We start from the raw sequence: 20,696 nt of genomic DNA, 5'->3' as shown, positions 1-20,696 counted from the left end.
GTAGATTTAATAAAGTAGTCTTTGCAATAACGTTCAAAGATGAACTTGTATCCACTAAAACTCTTGATAACAGGGTGTTTATATATTTTAAGGAAATGTGTAAGGCTTTATTGTGGTTGTTCCCTTCAGAAAGCAATTTGTCATCATTGAACCCCAGGAAATAACCAGTGGTTACACAAGCCATCACGTCATCAAATTATTCTACCGTGATATCTTTTGTGATATGAGCAACACTCAAAATCCCCATTAATGAATCTCTATGTGCATCAGAACAGAGTAGCAGAGACAACACGGATTTCTTCGAAGAGGTTTGATTTAGTTGATCGACTACCTTGTAGTCACTTTTCTTGATTATTCTCAGGAATTCTTTTGCTTCTCCTTGAGTAATGGGAACTTTTGTGAACAAGTGTATTTCTTGAGATTCATTGTTTGGAGTGGGAATTTGAACATGTCTAGCAACTTCCTTCACTTGGCTTTAGCAAATGTATCAACATTTCTTAGTGCAAAAACTCGGCCACTGCGTGTCATTCCTATCGGTCCTACAATAGAGATTACATCTGACTCATTAATAACCAAAGGTTGGTCCTCCTGCCCATGCTTAAAAGCTTTTGGTTGATATATCCACGACACCACTTTTTCATCTTCGTAGTCAAACGGTGCTGGAAATTCTATCACCAAAGAAGTGATGGGAATTTTCACACTGACCACATCATAAGGAATGTCAACCACGACTACCTCATTTTCTTCGATATGGCGCTCAATTTGCATTGTACCTTGGTCCAACATTTGCTGGATGAAACCCTTTAACACTTCAATGTTATCTTAATAAACAAGGTTTACTGGGATCAAACCATTCTTCAATAGTTATGCCCATATCACAGTAATATAGGTTTTAATTTCTTCCATCTTCCTAACCAAACTTTGTCCTTTGATTTTTTCTATGACACTGACTGATTCCCTGACATGAGTAGGCATATGATTAGTTTTAACATTCGGACCTCTCACAGTAAAAGAAACAACTTTAGTTTCGACTAGGTCTTGTATGTGATTCTAAAAAGCATAACAATTCTCTATGGTATGTCCTGGTGCATCCATGCGAAATTCACAATGGGCATTAGCATCATACCCAGGGGGACAAGGGAAATTGACCGGCCTTAACTACCATAAAGTAAACAGTCCTTCTTTCTACAAGTATAGAAATATATGGCTATAAGGCACAGGCAAAAGGTCAAGCTGCCTTCATGGTGGACTTGGTTCGAACTGCCGCTGTAGAGGGGTATTATGTTATTGTCGCTGTTATGGAGGTTGTTGCTGATAAGTCTGTTTTGTTGTATTGGTTGCTGGTATGGTATAAGTATCACAGTAGCGACCTGATCATAAGGGATTTATTGTTTACCCTTATACCCCCTAGAGATAGCATTCGTATCACCCTCTTTTTTCTTATGGAAGCCTCTAGATTACTTCTTCGGTGTGTTGGATGCTCTAACTGTGCCTTGAATTTTACCATCCTTTAGGCCCTTCTTAATTCGGTGTCCAATGGTTATTAAGTGACCAAAGCCTGATGTTGCACTGCTCACCAATCTATCAAAGAAAGGATCTTTCAAAGTGTCTAAAAATATTCCAATCATTTCCTTTTCGGATAATGGAGGTTCCACTTGAGAGGCAAGCTCTCTCCATCTTTGAGTGTATTCTTTGAATGACTTTCTTTCATTCATAACCATACCCTATAACTACATTCGATCATGCGCCATATCGAAATTGTACTTGTATTGGCGGAGGAAAACATCAGCCAAGTCTTCCTAACTCTGAATTTGTCCTTGTTCCAAGCTTATGTACCATCTTAGAGATGCCCACTTAGATTGTCCTGAAAATAATGTATAAGTAGCTTATAATTTCAATATGCGCGACCATTTTCCTAAAGTACATCACCAAAGGGCTTCTTGGGCAGTTCTAGCCTTTGTACTTTTCAAAATCAAGGGTTTTGAATTTAGCTGGGATAACCAAATTCGAAACCAACTGCATGTTCATGGCTGTGGAGCCAAAGATATTGTTACTCTCTATAGTCTTTACTTTCTTCTCCAAAGCACGGAGTCTTTCTGCAGCAGGATCCAAAAGAACTTTGGGTTTTATTGGATTCGATATGTAAAAAGCATCGTACTGGTCATCTTCTTCCACCTCAGATCCATGTTGAGCAAATGCGTCAGAAATTTCTATGTGATCTTCGTTCCCTACGGGTATATGGACAAGAACTCCCATAGCACGAGCAAAAGTGTCATCTTGATTGAATAAGCCTGAGGTGCCCACCTGACTTGTAATTCTCTTAATTCCAGCCTCCATTTCAGCAGCTCTCTCTCTCTCTCTCTCTGAGCAATCGCCAGCATAGTCTCGAGTAGCTGGTCCGTATTCTCCTAAATGGTATTAATGTTTGTCCTCATGATGACCTAATTGGCCTTAACTTGTTCCAACATCATCCTATAGTTATTGTGCATCTCGTATCGGTGTTGGTTAGTCAGCGTTACTGGATAAAGGGTAGAAGATGGTGTAAGTTTTGGATTTTTTGGTGAGTGGTGTATATGGAGATGCAAATGATATGTTTTTTTCAGGGAATCGTTCAATTTCATTAGTTGTTAATTATTCAATTAAGTAAGAAATATCAAAACAAGATAATATTGAAGCAACTTAAACGTCATTCATTCAAGTACACTATATACAAAGGCCTAAAAGCCCAAAGTCAAATACAAAAAACAAAAATCAGGCTGCAGGTTTCCTTGCTTGAAGCTCTTTCAACTCCTTCTTGAATCTTCTTAACAATTCTCTATAAAGTAGGATGAAGCATACATATCAAGATGGGTGTTGTCGTCATTCAATTCTTCCATTCCTTCCCTTAATTTTCGTGGCATGTCTTTAGCTACCCAGTTGCAGAACTCTACCAATCCGTTGAGTTTTGCACGATACTTATACATATCCCCTTGCAGGAAGTCAATGGTTGTCTTGAAGGACTCATAATCTTCAATCACATATTCCCTTTCTTTCAACCATATAGAGTTATCTTGATGTAAAGCCTCTAACTAGTTTTTCCAATAAATGGCACACTCGTTAGCATCCCTTACATCTTGGCATTTCTCCTCCCAAATCCTAGGCGTAACTCGAGAGGCTTTTGTAGCTATGTTTTTGAGTCGGCGTTCGCGATTTTCCCATGCCTTTGCATAGAGAAAAGAAATAGTGAGTTCTTTTATCTGAGCTCAGAGTGTGTCTCTTATTGTCTTGTTTTCCTTAGTAGCAAGGCATCACCAATGCTCATTCTTTTGACATTCATTTTGGGGTTGCTTCAATTGATCCTTGATGGTATCAAAATAAAGGTCAGCTTTCTCTATACTCACTTTAACTTTTTTCCTCTTATGCTCTTCTTTGTTAAATTTTTTCTTATTTGCCTGAAGCTGCACATTCTTCCTCTCGAGTTCCCATTTTATCTTGCTTTTATCATCAATGACTTGTTGGAGATTCAAATGCAACTCTTCATTTTCCTTTCCCAATTTTACTATGGTGGCTCTGAGTTCTTTAGCCTCCTCAATAGGGATATGAGTGAGTTTAGTCTCAAGAAGGGGTACAAGTATCCTAATGATGAAAGTCATTTTGATTTCCTCCACCTTTTTCCTTACCCATTGGAAGTAAGGTTCCTTAGTGATCTCATTAATTCTTCCCAAGTTAGCTTTTACTTTTCGGTTGACCTTTTTCCAAGCTTCCTAAATCTTTTGGAATAGGTCAGGATTCTCAACCCCCAAATCAAGTAGCAAAAAGGCTTCCAAAGAGTTTGCATCTGGAGGACCTTCCATTGGGTACCCGAGTTGTCTTACTAATAAAACAGGTTTATAGTTGATACATCCATGAGTCCCAATGAGTGGTAGGTTGGGAAAGTCTCCACAGCTGAATATGATTTCCATACCAACATACTCTCCGGAATACCAAGAAATATCACTGGATCGGAGCGATCCCAACCTTTGAGGACAACTATCATCTTTCTTTTCCATAAAAGCTCATGTCTTTGGAAGATACTCCAAGAACCATTGGTACAAAATAAGGGTGCAACAAGCAATTATTCTCTTCTTCTTAAAGTGTCTATAACTTAGGTAGTAATAAACATCTGCCAAAAGGGTAGATACATGGTTTTCTGTAAGGAAAATACTAATGGCAGTCATGTCTATGAAACCATCCATATTTGGGAATAGGATGATTCCATAGATAGCCAAGGAAATGCTAGTGTAGCAAGCTTCCCAACTTTCCATATTCAAAAGGGTATAAGCTCTTTCTAGGATGAACTTGAGTGAGAAGCCTTTGGTATTTCCTTTGACCCCTAGATTGGAAGTAACTTCTTTCTTATCTATGTGAAGAGCTTTAGCAATAACTTCATGTTTCAGAGATTCGTCCACTCCCATAAACAATGACTTATTCTTATTCATGGGAATTCTAACGAGACGTGTAAACTCTTCCAACGTTGGTGCCAATTGGAAATCTTGGAATGTGAAACACCTCAGGGGTGGATCATAGAACTGAGCCAAAGTCACCAGTGATGTATGGTCTACCTTCTGACTCAAAAGTTTAAGCAAGTTTCCCTAGTTCTTTCCAAAGTTGATTATGTATACCAGATGCATTTGAGAAACCAAGTCATGTAGGCTACTTAGGTTAAGCTCTTTGAACTTGAAAGAATAAATGTTTCTCTTGTTTGATTCCATGTTTCCTGAATTTCTGTTGTAAGACCCCAATTTTGACCCTAAGATCCCTCATGATATCTCATCATATGCACTGGCTTTGGGATCACACCTTAGCATCCTCCTTACCCCTCATTCATTGGGTTTGCATTGGGAGAGATTACCAAGCACATTTGATTGTATCATACTTTGTTTTTCTTTGTTTACTAACTAAAATACCAAAAATATCTCTATGTATAACTTTGTTCCTTTTGTAGGTAGTGTGTGCATCCACCAATGCCTCATCAAGCTCATGTCTAGGGGTTTGAGTCCCTCAATACAAGGAAATCAATAAAGAGATGGTTCAAATTGGTTTTATACATCATATATGGATCCCTATGATCTTCATTTATCATTTTGATCAAGAATTCATCAAGAGTTTGAAGCTTGTTTGCCTTAGAAACCCTAATTCACATGGGTATCTTATGTGACTTTCTCAGCAAGTTTCTTCAACATTTGATCAAATATTTCAAGGTATACTTCATATCATATCATATTATGCATATATGATCCTCCACGAGTCCAAGAGATCAAGATAACTTCAAGTTTGCAAGATGGTTCATGGTGGTTGACTAGAGAAAGTCAACTGGTCAAAACTAGGGTTCCCTAGACCCTATCTCCTATAATTTTTGTCATATGAGAATTATTCCAAGAGCACAGTTACTCCCTATGATATTACAAACAACTTTCATGTTTAGGCCAAGAGCTAGTTTTGCTTGGAAAGTCATTTTTTATGGTGAAAGATTATAGGTCATTTTGTCTAAACCCTAGTTAGGAAGTCAACTTCCAAGGAGCATAACTTGATCAATTTTTATGAGATGAAGGTCATCCAAGTTTAATGATAAATTTAAATATGTCCTCTCCAACTTTTATTCTTTGATAAAATTCAAATTCAACTTGAAAATGGATGTTCCAAGAGGAAATATTATAGGTCACTTTGGGTCATTACCATTGAACAAGAGATTTTTCTCTACTTCTAAAATGCATAACTCCTTCATGCAAAATTCAAATAAGGTCAAATTTATGACCAAATTGAATATGTTTGAAATAGATGCAACTTTTATGAAGGAACTTTTTCCACTTAAAGCCCATAGCAAAAGTTATTCAAGGTGGAAGAAGTGAACATTTGGCTTGGTACTTAGAAAATTTTCATTTATGTTTGATTTTCCAAACTTCCACCTTAAAATTCATCATGATCCAAGTTTCAAATGGAAACGTGTTCAACATGAAAGTTGTTCCCCTTGATCCCACATTTTCAAAAAGTCCAAGATCACCTCATTTGGACTAAGATTAAGGGACTTACACATGAGTTCTTCACAAGGTTCCATTTGGTAAGATTTATGGTCATCATTTATTTCCTTTATGCATGGCTATGTGACATCATTTCAGGTTGGATAACACAAAATTTTGGATCATTTGGCATCATTTTATGGACCCATCACACGCCCATACATCCATGCAAGTGAGATTACTATTTTTGGCATTTTGATGGAAGTGTGTAGAAAGCAGGTGCATAACCTATAAATACAGCCCCTCTTGCTCGAAATTGAGGAGACCTTGCCCAAGCTTTGATCCTGCAACCATAACCCTTACCATTAGAGGATAAACTTGAAGGTTTTCAATTGAAAATAGAGTTTCAATTTCACTTTTGTTTTGAAGTTGAAACTCCAAGAATCCAAGCCCTTCCTTGATTCAATTCACTTCCTGTAAGCATCTGAAGTCAAGCCAAGGCCAATTGAAAGCAAGATCAAGCCAGATTCAAGCTCCCTCAAAGGTGGTTTTTCAGAAACTTCATCTTTCCAATTCTCTCTCAATTCTTCACCATTCTCTTTGATTTTTAGTTTACTGAAGTCCTACCAATGTAGGCAACAAGATTAAGTTGCTTTGAGCTCAAGTCGAAGCAACTCAGTTCATGGTCCTCAAAATTCAAATCCCTGTATCTTTTTATATACTTGGGATTAAAGAAAATTGAGGTCATATTCGAGCTCATGAGCATTTTTCCTTTAAATCCATGTCCTTGTTTTTCATTTTAGTGGTGGTTGAAGATGGACCAGCCCGGTGAGGTCCACCGGAGAAGAAGACCGGAGCCTTAGCTCCGATGGTGTGTTGGTAGCTTCACATCCATCTGATCCTGGTCCAATGATCTAATCCTGACCTTTGGTTTGAATTACCACGCGTACATTGCTTTGCGCGCGTGGCCACTAGATCTACCACCTCAATTAATGAGGGAGATCTGATGGCCCTCGTTTTTTCCAATTTCTTTTTTAATTTCTAAATTTTCATTTAATTGTTTTATTTTATTTTATTCATAGAAATTTCATTTTTAATCCAAAAAATATGGGACTTTCACCAAAAATGTTTAAATATTTTTCTTCCATATTCTGAATTAAAATTATTTTTTGGATTAATTTTGATATTTTTCATGAATTAAATGTTTTTGTACATATTTTTAATTGTTTAAAAATACTTATGACTTTTCAAAAATAGTGAAATTTTTTGTCTAAGGTCCTTTGACCTTGTTTGATCTATGATAAATCCCTTGGCCATTTATTTGGTGTTTTGAAGAGATTTTAGGTTTTGACCAAATAAAAAATGTATTTTAATTCACTTTTAATTGGATTTTTAATTGTTTAAATGTTTAAAAATGTTGTGGATCCATTTTTATGGTCTTGTGATGTTTGATTTTTTGCTTGAGCATTGGTCAAGGTTGATTTGACTTTTGTTGGATCAAAACTATTGGATTTAGGGGATTGATAAAATGTACATTTCGTCTCCCAAAATGAATGGATGGTTTTGATTTGATGAAAATCCTCCCTTGGTCAATTTGTGTTTCTATTTTCCCATCCCTCTTCATCTTCATCCCTATTCTTCCCCACTCCCTCATGTGACCAATGAAATCTCTAATGTCTTAAGGCTAATTGGTTCATCAATGACCTTGTGTCAGATGAACCAATACAAGTATGATTGAGATAAGTCCCTCCCTCTTGATCTTTTCTTTTAGTGTGTGGTATGTTTTAGGAGTTTGGTTCTTCATACCAAATCTCTAACATGCATTAACACCTAAATTTTTATTGCCCGACCTCAGATAGTTGTGACTTCTACATAAGTCCAATTACGGTTGCTTAATATATAGCTAAATGTGATCCTAAAGGCATATCATTCTAGTAAGTGAGATTGTTAGTCTCCCATTCTTCATGGCATTATGTGGAAACTTGACCTTTATTCCTATCATGAGAGCTAGTGGCATACTTGTTGAACTATCCAAGTTGGAGCCCTTCTCATGGAAGATGTCTTGGTTTAAGGATTCATACTTGTGAATGAATGGTTGAGTGTTCTCCAAAGAGTGACTTAACCAATTAAAAGAAATCACCACTAACACTTGACTAATATTTGACCAATTCTTGTTAATATTTCTTTAATTTCAAGTCATTTATTTTATGCAATTTAAATTTTAGTAATTTATCATTCATTACCATTTACATTTCATTTAACTTGTTTATGTTTATGTCATTTTCACTTTGCTCATTTTAGCCATATCTTGTGATTGTATATATTGTTTGTGTGTATTTTGGTCTTGTTTGTGGTATGGGGACCTTAAAACATCTAATAACAACAAAAACCTTAAAAAAACATCTGGTGGACTGTTGATCTTGATCTGAACTTTTGGACTTAGGATTAGGCAACATTCCCTGTGCAAAAAAGGACTTGGCCAATTCCAACATTTTGAGACTGAGATATCTTCAACTGAGCCTTCATCTGATGCAAGCCTTGGGAATTGTTTGAATTGATATACTACTCTATCTTTGTACTTAATTGTTATCTTCTTGTGCCTGATGCTTTGCTCTGAGTTGATCAAGGAATATTTCATCTGATACATGAGAAAACAAAGAAGACTGCTAGCTTTTGGATTGCTTGCTTGGATGTGGCTATCTTTATTTGATGCCTTGATCTTCATGATGTCTGGATATTGCTCATTACTTATTAGTTATTATTTGATTAAAGTCCAAAGAAAAAGGGGTTTCTATATGACATTCTTGTCTGTTGGATTGCATCTTATTGGTCATATCTTTTCAACTCTTAACTTTTGCTTAGGATAGCCTCTTCATCTCCTCCCATTTCTTAAATTTCAAAACCTCTCCCTCTTTTCAAAATCTTCTTTGATTGTGATTTCAAAATTAGACTTTATTTTAACGATTACAAACTTTGGTCTTATGTCATTGAATTTTCAAGCCCTTTTTTATTAAATCAAACTTGTAAATAAACTTAATGACATTGACTTAAAATTTCAAAAGACAAAAAGAACTTACAACTCCATTCAAACTTTTGGCCCTTTATGCCTTTTCTTATTAAACTTTTATTAAAAGCAATTCACAAACTCATTTGAAATTTTTACCATGAACTACGAGGTTTTGATCCCTCATTTTTATGTTGGTACGTAGGCACAAGTCCGAAGGTCTTGTCAAACACAAAAATATAATCAATGGATTCTTTTCTCATCCCCACACTCTATTTCTCCCAAATATCTTTTATACCAAACACACATGCACACATAAAAAAGGGCTCCCTAGAAGTACCTAGGATACTTTGGGTGCTAACACTTTCCCTCTATGTAACCAACCCCCTTACCTGAAATCTCTGGCATTTATTAGTTTTGATTTGAAAACTTCTTATCCTTGGGTTTTGTTCGTACTTTTCCCCTTTCCTTTGGAAACAATAAAAGTGCGGTGGCGACTCTGGTTTTATTGACGTCAAGTTTATTCATAGCTTGATGGTCATGAATTTACCGCTACACCTGCAACTTATGATTCTTAGATTCCCTGGAAACAAAAACAATATGAATGTTATGTTATGAATATGCAATATTTCTATGCGTGATTTTGGGATCACAAGTATAGGTGAGTTTCAGAATATTGGTCATAATAACAAGTATTTTTGATCATTGGAACCCCATGGGTAGGCACTAAAGTTAGAAGGTTCCCAGAGTCATGGATCTCTTTTTGAGAATATCATTGTCATTATGAAGACTCGTCTAACAATAATCATCTCAAAATAATCTCGTCTGGGTGAGGTTTTCATATCGTCCCAACAAATAAGGCTCCTCGTGGGCCTCTATTACACAACTCTCGAGTCCAAGGTTCTCAAAGTCATAGATCAAGGTTGGAAATATTATTGTAAGGTAATAATATGTCCAAGGTATCTCATCTGATTAGGGCTTTCGTATTAACCCCACAAGTTCGAAGTCTCGTTGGTTAATACTACACAACCACCAGATATGGAACAGGTTAAAAGGTCCCTAGAGTCATTGATCCAACTTGAAAACACCATCGTCGTGATGAAGGCTCTTCGAACAATGATATCTCAAGAGAATATACTCTAGGCGGGGTCTTCGTATCATCCCAACAAGGAAGGCTCCTCGTGGGCATCTAGTTACAACCATTATCTTAATCCTATGGTTTTTCTCAGACTCGAGTAAAGAGCTTATCTCACAACGTCCCAATAATCAAAGATACCCCAATAACAATATAAGAATCAATCAATAAATCACAAAATATCAATTATAAAGAGATAATAATAACATAATATGGAAAACAAACAAGCAAAGTTAACATTCAAAAGCAAATTGAACTAAGTTAGGCTTAACTCTCTCTTGCTTAGAGCAAGTATCCCCAGTAGAGTCGCCATTTGTCGCATCTCGAAAAATACGATTCCTTGCGATGGTCGCGAAAAAATTATTCGAACAGATTCGCCACCGAACTTTATTTATTCCAAAGAAAGAATAGAAAAATATTGATAAAACCTTTAAAAATAGAATAATGGTCGTCGCAACCATATTCGGGTTCGAGAGTCGATTACGTAAAGGGAAAGTATTAGCACCCCTCACGTCCGTTGTACTCAACGGGCACCTCTTGGTCTAATTTGTGATTTTGAATGTTAGCTAATGTTATTTGTTTTCTTCTAGTGATAAAGAGATTGAAAAAAGAAGTGAATGGAAACCTCAGAAAGGTGGAAAATGAGGTTTTTTATTAATGTACACGCCAAGATATCACAATCTCGTGCCTACATATCCTTATAGTGAAATAATAAAATCAGAGCATTCGTAGTTCGGGAAACTATGGTTTGTTGGTGTCTTTTAATGAACAACTATTTAGATCGCGTTTTAAAGGTTGAATATTGGCTTGTCTACTCTCGTCGGAGGCTTAAGCACTAGTTTGTTATGCGCGTTAGAAGGGATTAAATAATGTTCTTTCTGAAAAGAGTTTTGATCACATTAGAGTGACAAGTTAGATTAATATGTTGGATGTTTGGTTTGATTGGTTCTAATCGCACGGGGTCGAGAAAAAGACAGTTTGATGTGTTGAGATATTTTGTTGGATAACAATTACGCGGATAGTCGAGTAAGGCAACTCGTATCCAAATAGTTGGGGAGAGGAATCGAAGGTTCTAGACCATCTCCCTTTTCATCTAAGTAAGTATGAAAATAAGTTTGTGTATGGTTGAGGTATTTTAGACAAACAACAAATGTTCGAATGACTGAATAAGGCAACCTATATCCAAGCATCTGAGGAGAGGAATCGAAGGCTCTAGACCATCTCCCTTTTTGTTTGGGTTATTATAAAAATAAGTTTGATTTAATCGAGTTTAGAAGGTTTAAGAGAAATAACAATTGTTTGACTAACCGAGTAAGGGAACTCGTATTCAAACAATCGAGAAGAGGAATTGAAGGCTCAAAACTATCCCCTTTTCATTTCTAAATGAAATGGTATTTAATCATAATTAGGTATTTTGAATTAATTTGAATAAAAATACTCGATGTTGGATCAATGTTTAAATTCGTGTTTGCGGATAAATTGGATTATTTTTAGTGAATCAATTAATTGAGAATTGAGTAGGCCTCATTGTAAGAAAGCCCAAGAGTAAGCGATGTGAGGTTGATGGCGATGCTAAAAGCAATCGACTTACAAAGATGAAAATAAGCTCAACAATGAATCGAGAATCAATTAATTTTTAAATGGTCTAACGGGGTTATAGAGTTTAGAATAATTACCAATTATATATTCTCAAAAATAATAATAAACTTCAATATATGATTTAACTAGCATAAAAATATACATAAATAAATAAATCATGCAAATGCAATACAATCTAAATAAGTCCAAAATAATAAATTAAATAATAATAACAATAAAAGGGTTTATTATACAAATTATTAAAATAAAACTTCAATTATTTAATCAAAATGTTAATTAATAAAATAACCTAAAATACAATATTTAGTTTAAATAAAAGGCATTATATATAAAAGAGTAAATAAATAAAAAAAGAAGACATGGGCCTGCCCCAACTCAAAACAACCCTCAATCAACAAAAGGAGGGTGCAGGGATTCAATCCCAAACCGGAGGCCCGCTTTCAAAAGAGGGGAGGTCCAAACCAAAGTCAATCGTGTTGACCTAACAACCACCACACGATGGCCCTACTTAGATCATTCAACGAAAACCCATGAACCACAATGATGGATTATGCAATTGTGGTGCACCTGCATACATATAACCAAACCACCTGTGCGAACCCGCATGGGAGACAAGTGGCGACCAATCCAGCACCTGTCTCAACCACCAATGGGCCTAATTAGCATCAAATGAAGTAAACCCAAACAAATGAAGATCATTCACAATCTCCACTCTCTCTCTCTCTCTCTCTCTCTCTCTCTCTCTCTCTCCAATATTTGAAACCTAAAATGCTCTGCAACCAACACCCTTCTATGAACAACCCTCACCGGAGAAAACGGTGGTTGCCGGCCATAGGCGGCTGTCATACCCTAAATTTTACCCTGGGTTTTTCCGCTTGCATTGGCATAGCATGAACCAATCCATTTTTGTCGTGCATTTCATTAGTTAAAAAGCATTTATCAGAGTTTATATAAAAAGTTAGGAGTTCTGACATTTTATCTGATCTTGATAATATTCATTCAGTCATATGTTGATTGAGAAGTCGAAATACTTGATTTCTCAATCTCAGTGCATAATTTATTTTGTTGCATCTTGTTTAAGAGGTTTAGAGGGTGATAATCAAGAGTGTTTTCATTGTCTGAATATGTATAGGGTTTTGTTTGTGTTTGAGAAAGGGAAGCAAATGGTTCAAGGGTGACTCATTTGCATCCATTGTCTGTTTATATTTATTTAATCATTGAATCAGTACATTCACCAGACATTTGCATTTTATTACTTGTCACAACATGTATTTTGTTTTGTATAAAACTTAAAATGTCACACAAAATAATTTTCCGGATCCACAGACAGATCGTTCGCACCGTTTCTCAACTGTACGTCGAATTAGCGGATGAAAAATTTCAAAATTGAGCTTTAAGACATCAGTTTTATTAATCTCTGTTCCGCGTAGTTTAACCAGGCATGCTCATTTTATTTTATTTTTCGACTACTTTTTTCGATCACATTTTAATCAGCCTGAACCTTTTTACCGATCATTTTTTTTTGTTTCAAAATTTGACCAAAACCTGTATGCTTCCGAGAAGTTTATTTAGTGCTGATCATTTCAATGCATTCAGTTTATTTTTTCAGGCATCTTTGCGCCAGATTTTTATTCTTTTCTTATCCGATTATTTTTATTTTTTTAACCAAAATAATTGTTGAAATTAAATAGAATTTTCTACATTTTTATTTTCGATTATATTTTATGTTTTTGATTTTAGTTTTAAATAGTAATATTTTAGGTTTTGTTTTTTTTTTAAATTGAGAAAAGAATCAAAGAAAAATATCTCCCTCTTCTCTAATGAAGAAGACACACGTGAGCTCCCAAATAGCTGGCTGAAAGTGAAAAAAAATCTCAATCCCTCCAATACATAAACGACACGTGGCTCCATTTGTGAGGTTGATTTTGGAACCACGTCTCCCATATTTCACACCACAAGACCTTTTTATCTCATATAACTTTCCTCTCTCTCTCTCTGGTGTTTTGAGAGGGAAGAATAATAATAACACTTTCTGACTTTGAGAAAAAAGAATAATAATAACACTTTCACACCACAAGACCTCTTTATATGTGTGTGTGTGTGTGTGTGTGTGTGTGTGTGTGTGTGTGTGTGTGTGTGTATAGCCATCATTTTGAATGTTGTTGAGATCTGAAAATACTTTCATAATTTTCTGCATGATATCATTTAGAGCTTTCGTGTCATTTTGAGTGCACGGCATTTGGTTACGACTTGTACTTCGAATAAGTTCGTTCATCCTCTATATGTCGCGCGTAGTTTAAACTCGTGTTGTGTGTGTACATGCTGTTTTAATTGCGATTTGAAATACATATTAATATTGTTGCGTTTCTTTTCTATTGTGATACACATTCGGCATTACGTTTCGTATGTGATCGTGTGCCATGCTTTTATTCCATTTCAGTTTGATTACATGCGGTGTGTTTTTATTTCTTTATTTTTTGTAGAATTTTCATTTTATTATATCATGATAAGCATCACCGCCATTATCATTTTTGACGCGTCTATGTAATGAAGTAGTAGCTTTCATTTTTATTACTGTAACTTTTTCTTTCGAAAATTAAAATAAAAAAGATGAAAATATTATGTGTTTATTTTCTTTTAATAGAAAAAGGAAGTGTTTTGCAATATGAGAGATGAGTTTTTCATAAACCATGGAGAGTGAATGAGTCAATTTAGGCTACTGCATTTTTTTCTTCCTTTTCTTTAAAACTATAGGAATGTATTGTGTTATTGAATTTGGAAAATTCAAACCAACATTAACTCATCATTTGTCATTCTTATCTTAGTATGTTGCATTGCATTATATTGATTATTAAATCATGATGGCTCTTTAGGTTCACGTTAGTTATCATTTGATGCATGGGCTCTAAGTTTATCCTGTATTGATTGGTCTGTTACTTTTGTTTTTTTTTATTCATGTACCTAAGCTATTGTTTCTTTGGTCTTACTTAAATAATGAGTTTCAGGTCTTTTAACACGAACGAAAATGGTAACCTTTTTTAAACCAAAAAACTAAAGATATTTTAATTGTGAGTTAATTTTGTGATATCCTAAGACAGTTAGATTATGACATTGGGTGATCTTTTATTTCCAATATAACTTGCTAAATGAGTTTGAAGTTTTGTTAGAAATTTGGTTTAAAATGACAGTGAATTTTATGCTTGCACCAAAACACACTTTTATGTTGTATAGTTTACGGTTCTAGATGTTATGCACACCTCCGTGGATGATTTGTTTGAAGATGAGGCTAATATGTTTAAAATTTTGGTAGTGGTTTTACTTAGATGGCATATGCTATAACTTGTTAATTTCCTTGTTTAGCTTACAATAGGTTTAACATGCTAGAACTTGTTAATTTCCTTGATGTCTAACTTATGATAGGTTTAGGGGAGGCTAAGCCATTGTGGTCAGGTTTTCTGTCTCGAATTGTGCATTATTTATCTTATATATGTTGCTCTCATACGCGACCTTGTTTATTTTATGATTAGTGCTCTCACATTACTCATTTCATGCATCATTTTATTCTCTTATACTCTCGTGTTACCTTGTCACCATATCATTTGTAAATAGAATCAAATATTTCATTCTTGTACATGAATTAAGCCCCCGCCACATCCAAACTATTTTCATAAAGTCAACTTCAAACGCTTGATCCAATGTCAAGTCGTCCCCCTATTTTCAAAAGCTTTTCACAATAAAAATGGAAGAAACTGATTAAGTTTAGACTTTCTCTGTTTCGAATGTTAGGATACTGCTGTAGAGCTCAATGTTCAAACATTCGTCTTCCATATTAAAATACAATAATTACTAGAATTAGGTCATTTCTCTTATAGAAGAAAAAGATTGATTGGGTATCGACCTTCTCTTTCCCGATTATTTGGACACTGCTGTAGAGCTCTATGTCTGATTAATTGTCTTCCGTTAATGAATTTTGACCTAATTTGCCACACATTTTCATAATAAACTTTTGGATGAAAAGAGAGTGATTGGGCTTAGGCCTCTTCCTTTTCGGGCATTCGAGTACTGCAGTAGAGCTCCCTGCTTGGATGCCTGTCTCCGCTTAAAATCAACTCAAACTTGTTTTCCGCCCTTATGCGACTCCGAAAACATTTTCAAAAAAGAGTATGCGACATCTATTTTGATGTGAAACAAACAAAGACTTCAGCCTCCAAGAGTGAGCAACAAGTAAAGGTTTAATTGCTCAAATTTGATCCAAGCATCACTCTTTTTAAAAGCAATCCACCCAGTAGTTCTCTTTGGGTAGAACTACGTATGCCTTGAGTTCTTCATAGCACCTGGAGATACGTAGGAGCAGGATTGCGAAATCTTGTCAGACACATTAATATTAAAAACCCTGAGTCTTTCCTTTCTTTCTTTCTCTTTCCTCACCCGATAAGTAGAAGATCACAAACGATATCACGCTAACACTCTAACACGAAACTAGCTAAATGGGTCCCATCGAGTACGATGGATGTGAGGGGTGCTAATACCTTCCCCTTGCATAACCGACTCCCGAACCTGATTTGGTTGCGACGGTCATTTCTTTTTTATTTTTGTGGGTTTTATCGATATTTCCCCTTTTCCTCTTTGGGAATAAATAAAGTTCAGTGGCGACTCTGTTTTGTTTATATTTCGAGCATTCCTTACGCTCGGGTATTTTTCGCGCCGCGACAGCGGCGACACTACCTTCTTCTCCGGCGGACCACCAACCCAAAATCTAAAAATGTTAAACACCAACCCCCCTCTAATTTCCAAGGCGAGTTTAACTCTGAACTCAAACAAACAGAAAAAAAAAACCTTAACCAAATAGATAGACTCCCAACGAAAGTCACACAACCCAAACCAAAAAGCCAAGTTTGCAACATAAAAACTAAATCAAATTCTAATCCAAACACAAATCGGAGCCCGATTCGCACAAAAAACACAACCTAGAAATGAAACCCTAAAAGGGAAATCCAACCTCATACACCAGGGATTTCAAAATTAGCAAAGGGGTATCAGTAAGATCTTCATGGAGAGGACAATGATGTCAAGAAAATGAAGAAAGAAGACCAACTTACCCAAAACGAAGCTAGTCAGATGGCTTTTTCTAGCGAAAGTAGATAAGTCCCTTCTCTGATTTTCTATGCTTTTTAATGCTTTCTTATCTTTTCTCCCCCTCTTCTCTGCCTTGCGTTGTTCGTGTCCAATGAACGTCTTGTATTAGGCCAAGCTCAACTAATCTTAGAGTTTTGATGCAAAACTCTAAGAAGCCTTAAGAGAATTTAGAGCTTTTAGGTGTATGATTTTATACGCATTTCTTCAGCATTTTTATATGACTCTCACTGATAAATGAGTGAAGTGTTATTTATAGGAGTGTGAGGTAGTGTATCACACGTGTGAGATCTGAAATTTCTTAGGAATTTTTATAATCGTGTGAGCTCTTTGGGTAATGGATGAGCTAGTAATTTCTGTAAATGATCTGTTAGAAGTTTTTTCGTGTAATCCCTGATTTTATGGGATTGTTTCTTAGTGGAAGTGAAACAAGAAATTTCTATCAAATATTCTTTGTGTGTTTGTACCTCCTTATTGTGACTTCAATTGTGGTCCCCATATTTTTCTTAAAACGTCCCCTTAGCTTTTATCGTGATTATTGTTGTGAATTGAAAAAAATTAACTTGTAGTGACCTGGTTTTTCAAAGGCAGACCTTGTTATTTTATTATAAAAATTTGACTTACCTTTTGAAATATCCTTTATTGCACTTCAAATATTTTTGTTGGTGTAAGCCCTAGAGGCCAATACTTTTGGTACTTGTATCGAATTATTTATTAATAATAAAAGACTTTTTCTTTATTATGTTTGTTTAATAAAGTCCCTAGAATAGCTAGTCCGTTTAATGTATCAAGTATGACTTAATCATGAGATCACATTAAACATAAGGACACTATTCTTAAAGTATCCGTAGTCGAGCTTTATTGTGAAGTGGGATAACATTAAAGCATCAAGGCTATTATGTAAATAGACTGATGATCACATCTCATGGATCATGGATAAGGAGTTATCAAGTCTTAAACATAGGTATGAATATTAAGAGTAATATTTATACCGGATTGACCCGCTATGAGAATACTATGTAGAATGTTATGCAAAGTGTCATAAGTTATTCTCATGGTGATAATGGTGTATACCACTCTTCGACCTGAAACCACTATGGACCCTGGATGTAGAGTCGAGTGTTTTATTGTTGATCAAACATTGTCCGTAACTGGATAACCATAAAGACAGGTGATGGGTACTCCACGAAGCATGTTGAGGGACATGAGTGACCTAGATGGAATTTGCCCATCCTGCGTAACAGGACAAATGTCTATGGGCCCAATATTGAACTGGACAAGGATGACACGGTCTATGCCTTGTGTTCAATATAAACATAAGGTCAAAAGGGTAATTATACACATAAGTATTATCACAGAAGGATTTGTCAGATCACATGACATTTTCGTGTCTTGGGTAGTAGTGATGTGTTACTAGATACCGTCACTGTTTATTATGTTAAATACATGATTTAATATAATTGCCAATTCCGCGAAAACCTACAGGGTCACACACAAAGGACGGATTGATAAGAGATATAGTAACTAAGGAACACCGTAAGGTACGGTGCACTTAAGTGAGTTGTAGAACATCATAAGGTACGATGTACTTAAGTAGAATACGAAATATGGTAAGGTACCATGGGCTTAAGTGATTTTGGGCATATTATAAGATATCGGCCAAAATACACTTAAGTGGGCTTTTTAGCTTGAAGCTCACACAAGTGGTTCTATAAATAGAACCCTTGTGCAGAAGCATTGATTGCGGTTGCATTATTTTCGTTTTCTTTCTCTATCTCTCTCTCACTCAAAACCTTCATTCATACCAGCTAGCACTGAGATTGAAGGAATCCGTTCGTGTGGACTGAGTAGAGACGTTGTCATCGTTCAACGTTCGTGATCGCCCCGTGGATCTGTATCAAAGGTTTTGATCGTCACAACAGATTTGCACCAAAGGTTTCAATCGTCACAAGAGGTAAATATTCTATCACTGATCATGACCATTCGTAAGGATCTCTAAAGGAGAAAATTTTAATTTCCGCTGCATTTTGGATGGCAATTCTCCTACAGTGGTATCAGAGCCACTTACGAAACCATGAATCGGATAGCTGTTTATTTTCTGTATTAAAATGATTAAAAGACAGAATGAATCAATTAATTAAACGGGTAATTAAATTTGGCATCATGAGTGTACGAGTTGGATGATTGATGTTGACTATGCTTCGGAATCGACATTATTATGATGAAGCAGCGATACATCGATCGTCCATAAGTTACGCAATTGAGACCGATCAAGTTATATATGATATAAGTAATCCTAATGCAAAGTACGGTATCTATGATATACTGTTTCTGTTTCGTTCATTCAAACACTAAATGGCTGTTTTCCTTTGAGCGATCAATGGTCATTTGCTTCGGAATCCGACATTAGTATGGTGAAGCAATGACCTGTTGATTAATCATACTGAATCAACAATCGAGGTGTGTTTGACGGTCTGAAATTGGTGCATTAGGGTTAGTGACGGCGCAAGGGTTGTGCCGTCAAGAAGTTGTGAATTAAGGGCTTGTTGGAACACGTCTATTGACTGTTTCAAAGCGCTGGTTTTTGGCCGCGTGACGATCGTCATGGACTTGTGACGATCGTAACAAGTTAGACGTGACGGTCGTCACGTGCTTTGTGACGGTCGTCACATTCACAGATCCAAAATTCTAGGCGTTTCTGTTTTTGGCTGCGTGACGTTCGTCATGGGCCTGTGACGGTCGTCACACTCACAGAGTCAAAATTTTCGGGGTTTTTGTTTTGTGACTGCGTAAGAGTTGTGTCGATGCAAAACGACATCGATTTCAAATGAATTGTTCATTAAAATTTTCGACCGGGCAGCGGACCCCCGGCTAACTCTACGTAGTGTGATCGGTCGCCGAAATTTAATTTGGTTTTAAGTAATTAAAGGAATTAAAATTAATAATAATAATGTGTTAATTATTATTGCCTTGTGGTGACCAGTTATGGCCTTAGTTATCCTTTATCTTGTTTTGGGTTTTAAAATACGACCTGCGTATCGTGCCTCTCCTTTTAATCTCTTAATGTAACTTCTTTTCTCATCTCAATCCCTCGTATATAAAACGAGTTTCTTCTGTAATGTAATATTATGAAGAAAGAGAAGAATTCAATATCAAAGGAGGACAATGTTATGAAGAAAGAGAAGAATTCAATATCAAAGGAGGACAACCTTGAAGATCTTGCTTGGAGAAGCTTAGATCGTTATTAGGTTAGCTTAGGTTCTCTCATTGGCTTGGGAGAACAATTGCGCTAGGGGCCATAACTGTTTCATTATGTATGTTGGTGCATGTGTATGTATGTTGATGCATGTGAATGTATGTTGATGCATGTGAGAGACGATTTATATGATAAATAAGCCGGTGAGATCAAAATAATTGCAATTCCCTCAAATTAAAATATTAAGTTTATGCTTTCCAAGTTTTAGCACTCATCAAGACTAGTATCGAATAATGTAGGTTTCGCCTACGCGAGGTGCATGTTCTATATTAGTAAGGTGCGATGGGATAATTTTAATATCCAACTGCTAAAATAATGGGTCAAACTTAACTCAACAAATTATAATAAGATTATATACGTTTAGAAGCAAGAGTTGGAAATGATCCATATGATGGATTGGAATAAGGAGTTATTCACCCAATTGAAATTTTCGAGAGTTGTATTAGATACAATTGGAAGGAGTTCCTACCTAAATAACCTAGTTTTGTGTAATCCGCCTACGCGGACTTAGAAGAAAGTAAAATGTGGATCTCGACCCACTAGAAAATCTTCCAACGGGATTTTCCGAATCAAATGATGAGGGTCATTTGTTTT

Source organism: Lathyrus oleraceus, chromosome 3, assembly GCF_024323335.1.
Source record: "Lathyrus oleraceus cultivar Zhongwan6 chromosome 3, CAAS_Psat_ZW6_1.0, whole genome shotgun sequence".
Taxonomy (NCBI): domain Eukaryota; kingdom Viridiplantae; phylum Streptophyta; class Magnoliopsida; order Fabales; family Fabaceae; genus Lathyrus; species Lathyrus oleraceus.
This window is presented reverse-complemented; position numbering follows the sequence as displayed.